The sequence below is a fragment of the Neophocaena asiaeorientalis genome, unplaced genomic scaffold, assembly GCF_003031525.2.
Source record: "Neophocaena asiaeorientalis asiaeorientalis breed wild unplaced genomic scaffold, Neophocaena_asiaeorientalis_V1.1 scaffold188, whole genome shotgun sequence".
Taxonomy (NCBI): Eukaryota; Metazoa; Chordata; class Mammalia; order Artiodactyla; family Phocoenidae; genus Neophocaena; species Neophocaena asiaeorientalis.
This window is the reverse complement of record NW_020174156.1, coordinates 4,970,294-4,976,293: the sequence shown is the minus strand read 5'-3', so window position 1 is coordinate 4,976,293 and position 6,000 is coordinate 4,970,294. Positions and strand designations below refer to the sequence as shown.

The 6,000-nt window shown below is 40.5% G+C and overlaps 1 protein-coding gene across 2 annotated transcripts in view; it reads left to right on the top strand.

The window, feature by feature from the left end:
• The first annotated feature begins 40 nt into the window (after positions 1 to 40).
• GNB4 (G protein subunit beta 4) overlaps positions 41 to 6,000 on the top strand; it is a 59,985-nt gene continuing 54,025 nt past the window's right edge. The window contains exon 1 of one of the 2 annotated variants that reach the window (XM_024755123.1): positions 41 to 168. The gene's annotated coding sequence lies outside the window, so the exon portion shown is untranslated. The remainder of the gene's footprint in view (positions 169 to 6,000) is intronic. The other variant, XM_024755124.1, reaches the window with a different exon arrangement.

Sequence of the window (6,000 nt, the reverse complement as noted above, 5' to 3'; positions counted from 1 at the left end):
GAGGAGTTGGCTGCTGGGAGGCGCGGGCCTGGGTGTGGTCGGCGGATTTCGGCGGCGCCGGTCTCAGCGGTACTCTGCGCTCTGCAAGCCGGCTCCGCGCGCCAGGGGCTGCTGAGCGCCCAGCTGACCTCCGCACGTCCAGTCCACACGGGCCCAAGCTCCCTTCAGGTAGGCGGCGGCCGCGCTAGCTGCGGCTTGTCGGTGCGCCCCGTGGGGGCATCCCGGGCTTCCCTCAGGGGGCGTGAGGCGCGGCCGGCGGGGTCCTCCTGACTCGGGGACGGGGGACTCCAGGAGGCGGACCCTGCCCGGGAGGGACGGGGCGGGCGCGCCTCGGTGGCGCTCCGCTCCGGTGCGGGGACCAGCCGCTCGGCCGCCGCTTCGGGCACTTCCTGGGCAGCGAAGGGGCGGTCTATGGTCCTTGGCCTCCAGACCCCCAGGTTTCTCTCCGCGCCCCGAGGCGCCTCCGGGGCACTGGAACGCGAGCGTGCGTTTGTTCCGAGAATAGCGGTTATTCAGGGCTTCCCAGAAGGGTTATTGGGTGGTGAGCGCTAGGAGAGATAAAAGTTCTCCACCGAGTGCTAAAAATGAGTCCAGTGGTTTCGTGTTAAATTTATTTTGTAAAGGATATGATGATGCCCAATATTTGGCGGGGGGAAGGAATTAAGGATTTTGAATACTTGTAAGTTCAGTACATGATAAAATGTTTTCCTTTTCTCTCCGCATTCTTTTCTGCTTTCAAAACACAAATGATTGCCTTGTATTGTACTTTGATATTTATTGCTCTTCGGCAGAGGAAGAATCTCCCAGAGTTTCAAAACAGACTTTCATTTGGTTATAGAAGCAGTGTCTTGTTATTTTGCATCTCTCTCTCTCTTCCCTTTTCTCCCACTCCTTCCTTTTCTCTTTTAGTAAAGGGTGTGGATGCATCTTTCTCCTTCCACAAGCAAAATAGCTCGGTCTGTGGATTAGCACCCTACTGGAAAGTTTTCTTAAGACGTTCGGCATTGAATTGTTGATGAATTCTAATCGTCTTGGTATTGCATACTGAGATTGTGACCTCTAAGTGCGTCTTCTAGAACAGAGGTAGAGCACACACTACTTATTTAAGATGAAAGAGAAGTCATTTCTAGTCGGCGAGGAAAACGACGGGTAAAATTGTATGCTTTGTGTCTTATTGCCATTGCGCATTTTAAGGCTCTTCAGTGTGGGGCTTTGGGGTTATTACTGATTCTAGATTCTGAAAGTTTATTGTATATTTCAGTATTTAGTTAAAGATCACTTTAAGACTTTCCATGTTGCATTTTGGTTTGTAGATCAATTTGAAAGTGAAATAGAAACTTTTAAAACATTGCTTTATTGAACGTCCTTAATTCTCTTGTGTATACACATTTATAAAATTATAAAATTGGTTAATATGCCTTTTGATACATTTATGTTCATCTCTTTGTGAGCCATAGGCATTACTTAGGAGATTATTCAGAGTTGTTGGTATTGCTTCTTTTATTATTTTCTCCAGTTTTATTGAGATATAATTGGCGCATAACATTGTGTAAGTTTAAGGTGTACAACGTGATGATTTGATAGATATATAAATTGCAAAATGATTACCACAGTTAAAGTTAGTTAATACATCCATCACCTTTGTGTGTGTGTGACATTTAAGATTATTCTTTTAGCAACTTTCAAGTATGCAATACAGTATTGTTAACTGTAGTCACCATGTTGTACATTAAGCCCCCAGAACTTATTCATCTTATAACTGGAAGTTGTTTTTTTAAATTAATTAATTAATTAATTAATTTTTGGCTGCTTTGGGTCTTCGTTGTGGTGGCTTCTCTTGTTTCAGAGCATGGGCTCTAGGCGTGCGGGCTTCAGTAGTTGTAGCACGCGGGCTCAGTAGTTGTGACGCACAGGCTTAGTTGCTCTGCAGCATGTGGAATCTTCCCAGACCAGGGCTCGAACCCGTGTCCCCTGCATTGGCAGGCGGATTCTTAACCACTGAACCACCAGGGAAGTCCCTAACTGGAAGTTTTTAACATTTGATCAACATCTCCTCAGAATTGTTTCTTTTAAATCATTGGCACTTTAGTATGTCAGCACATATTTTTACACTTTAAAAATAGACTCTGGGACATTTTGAAAATTGAGAATTGGAACTACGTGTTGGACATTTTTTTTGCCCTTACCAAATACTGCCTGAGATGGTGTGATTTCACTGATTTCTTCTAGGCATGTTATTGAAACACACTGTGTAATTTCTTTACCTTGTTTATCTGCATTTATTATAGGAACTACTTATTAAGCATATGTTCTGGGCCAGGGGCAATTCTATACATTATTCTGTTTATATTCTACATTAACTTGGCAAAAGAGATATTATCCAGTTCTACAGGTAAGAAAATTGTGACTCTGAGATGTTAAGTAACTTGCCAGTGGTTATGTAGCTGTTAGGTAACTCAGTTGGGATTTAAGGCCAGACCACTCTGTCTCTAAAGTTCATGTTCTTCCCTCTGTGCCACACTGACTTAGTGCCAGGACATGAGGAATAGCCCTCAGTTACTCAATAGCATATTTGTAAAATTTCCAAGACGTTCCAGAGATGTGGGTTTGATTTTCTAGCACGATCATTACTATCCATCTGTGTTACTACACAGATCCTCATGTCACCCATTCTCTTCTCACCTCTCTATTCCTGCTTAAATGTCTAGCTCAAAGTTCAAAACCTCTCTCTTGCCAGGGCAGAATTTCTCCTACTGACATTAATAGGTAGTGATAGCTTAATTATCCTTCCAAAATAATAACCCCATTTTATGTAGGTTCTCTAGAGCCATAGGTATAACTAATTTGGAAGGTTACAGACAAGATGGCATCTATTTTGGAATATGGGAACCTTTTGATATCCCTCAAATTTAAACCAGAAGTTATTTTGATAGATATTTCTTTCTGCAGTTACCCCATCCCTTCTCCACCTTCAATTTCAGTTTCTGTGGAATCATTTACATTATAATACAAACATTTTGTTATGTCTCCCATCTTAAAATTCTTTCTTGATCCAGTATGCTGTCCCATTTCTCTGTTCCACATTGAGAAAGCATAATCTTTTGATAGAACAAAAATAGAGAAGAGGTAACCAGAAACTAGCTATCTGTAGGGGGTGGGTAGGAACTGAGTAAAAGGGATGGTGGAGGGAATGGCATTGCTCTGATTATACCTTTTTGTGTAGTTATGAGCTTTGGAAACTTGGTAATGTTTTATATGTTCAAGAATGAAATTAACAGGGTTGGGAGAAAAAAGCCTCCAAAATTGAATACAAACAGCAACAGATGAACTAACTGTATTTTAGTGAATAACGTAAACTCTCAGAAGAAAAAAAATGAATCCAAGTAAGTTTTTAACACAGGACTTTGATTATATGCCTTTAACCTAAAGGTGAAAGGACTGCCAACAACAAAAACAAAAAACCTTGAACCATGTGTAGTAGGCTGTTATCTATAGTGTAGACATATAGCAGTTCTGAAACTATTTTGTGTGTTTTGTAGGATTGAGCAAATAAGTAAATTCATTGCTATTTTGAGAGCTAGGGTTTTCACTGTGGGAGAAGGGAAATAAAAAATATGGAACAGAAGAAGGCAATGAAGACCTCTATAGTGTTAGATTGGAATTAGAGTTATACATATGAACTCATGATTAAAATATACCTGCATTGGGCTTCCCTGGTGGCACAGTGGTTGGGGGTCCTCCTGCCGATGCAGGGGACGCGGGTTCGTGCCCCGGTCTGAGAGGATCCCACATGCCGCGGAGCAGCTGGGCCCGTGAGCCATGGCCGCTGAGCCTGCGGGTCTGGAGCCTGTGCTCTGCAGCGGGAGAGGCCACAACGGTGAGAGGCCTGTGTACTGCAAAAAAAAAAAAAAATAATAAAAATATATATATACCTACATTAATACAGACATGCATATAATTCCTAGCTCTGTCTGATGAAAGGGCTAGAAGTAATGACACCCTAGTAGCAGTGAGCACAACCAGTGCACAGACCTAAATAGCTGATTCAAGAGCTGGGGAAGGGAAAGTATAAGCTGAGCCTAGAACACAAAATAAGGAAGGGTTCAAAAAAATAATGGGGGCATGTCAAAGGGATGTAGGAACTAGCTTGAACAGACAAATCTGGGAAAATTTGAGCATCAAAATGACTAATAATAGTAATGTAACCCATTGAATGAAAACAGAATCCACAAGTCCATAATAAATAAATAAAATAAGAAAAAGGGAAAAACTGTTCCTGGTAGACCACCAATAAAAACTGTAGAAGGAACAATAGAGTTAGAAAAGTCACTAGTTTGCAACCATCATGATAATACTGATTCAGGCAAGTGTTACTAATAGAGAAAGGTCGATGAGGAAAAAGGTATTACTACTGTTTCCAGTGATCTCTCTGGAGATTAACAACCAAGGAGAAGACAGTAACTTCACAGTGGAGAAATCTGGCATATACCACTTTGGTCAAGTGATCAAAATTAACATCACCAGTAGTGGGATAAACATGTTCCTTTTAACCCTCTTGCCCTGTTGGTGGGAATGTACATTGATACAGCTACTATGGAGAACAGTATGGAGGTTCCTTAAAAAACTAAAAATAGAACTACCATATGACCCAGCAATTCCACTCCTGGGTATATACCCTGAGAAAACCAGAATTCAAAAAGAGTCATGTACCAAAATGTTCATTGCAGCTCTATTTACAATAGCCAGGACATGGAAGCAACCTAAGTGTCCATCGACAGATGAATGGATAAAGAAGATGTGGCACATATATACAATGGAATATTACTCAGCCATAAAAAGGAATGAAACTGAGTTATTTGTAGTGAGGTAGGTGGACCTAGAGTCTGTCATACAGAGTGAAGTAAGTCAGAAAGAGAAAAACAAATGCCATATGCTAACACATATATATGGATTCTAAAAAAGAAAAAAAATGGTTCTGAAGAACCTAGGGGCAGGACAGGAATAAAGACTCAGATGTAGAGAATGGACTTGAGGACACGGGGAGGGGGAAGGGTGAGCTGGGACGAAGTGAGAAAGTGGCATGGATATATATACACTACCAAATGTAAAATAGATAGCTAGTGGGAAGCAGTCGCATGGCACAGGGAGATCAGGTCGGTGCTTTATGACCACCTAGAGGGGTGGGATAGGGAGGGTGGGAGGGAGACACAAGAGGGAGGAGATATGGGGATATATGTATATGTATAGCTGATTCACTCTGTTATAAAGCAGAAACTAACACACCATTGTAAAGCAATTATACTCCAATAAAGATGTTAGAAAAAAAATGTTCCTTTTGACATGCTTGAAATAGGGATGTCATTACTTTTCTGTGGTATTTCTGAAATGTGTAACCAAAATCTAATCACAAGGAAACAGTTGAGGGACCTTAACTGAGGATTGTTCTACCAAGTAACTGACTTGTACTCTTCCAACATGTTAATGTCATGAAAGACAAAGAAAGGCAAAGGAACTGTTCCAGATTAAAGGAAGTTCAGGAGACCTGTCAGTTAAATGCAATGCATAATCCTGGATTGGATCTTGGGTTTTGGGAAATCCAGTTACTCTAAGAACATTATGGAGACATTGGCAAAACTTGAATATGTACTGAATATTAAATATTAAACTTGAATATGTACTGAATATTAAATAATATTGTATCAAATGTAACATATGTTAAATTTCCTGAATTTGATAATTGTACTGTAGTTATGTAGGAAAATGCCCTTGTTCTTAGAAGATACACAGTGAATTATTTAGGAGTAAAGGGTCAAAATATCTTCAATTTACTCTCAAATGGATAAGCAATAATAATTATTACATATAGAGAGAGCAATAAAGCAAATGTGGCAAATGTTAACAACCGGTGAATCTAGGTGAAGGGAATAAGAGTATTCACTATATTAAAATTTTGAACTTTAAGTTTGAAATTCCAAAAACATGGAAAGTTAAAACTTCAAA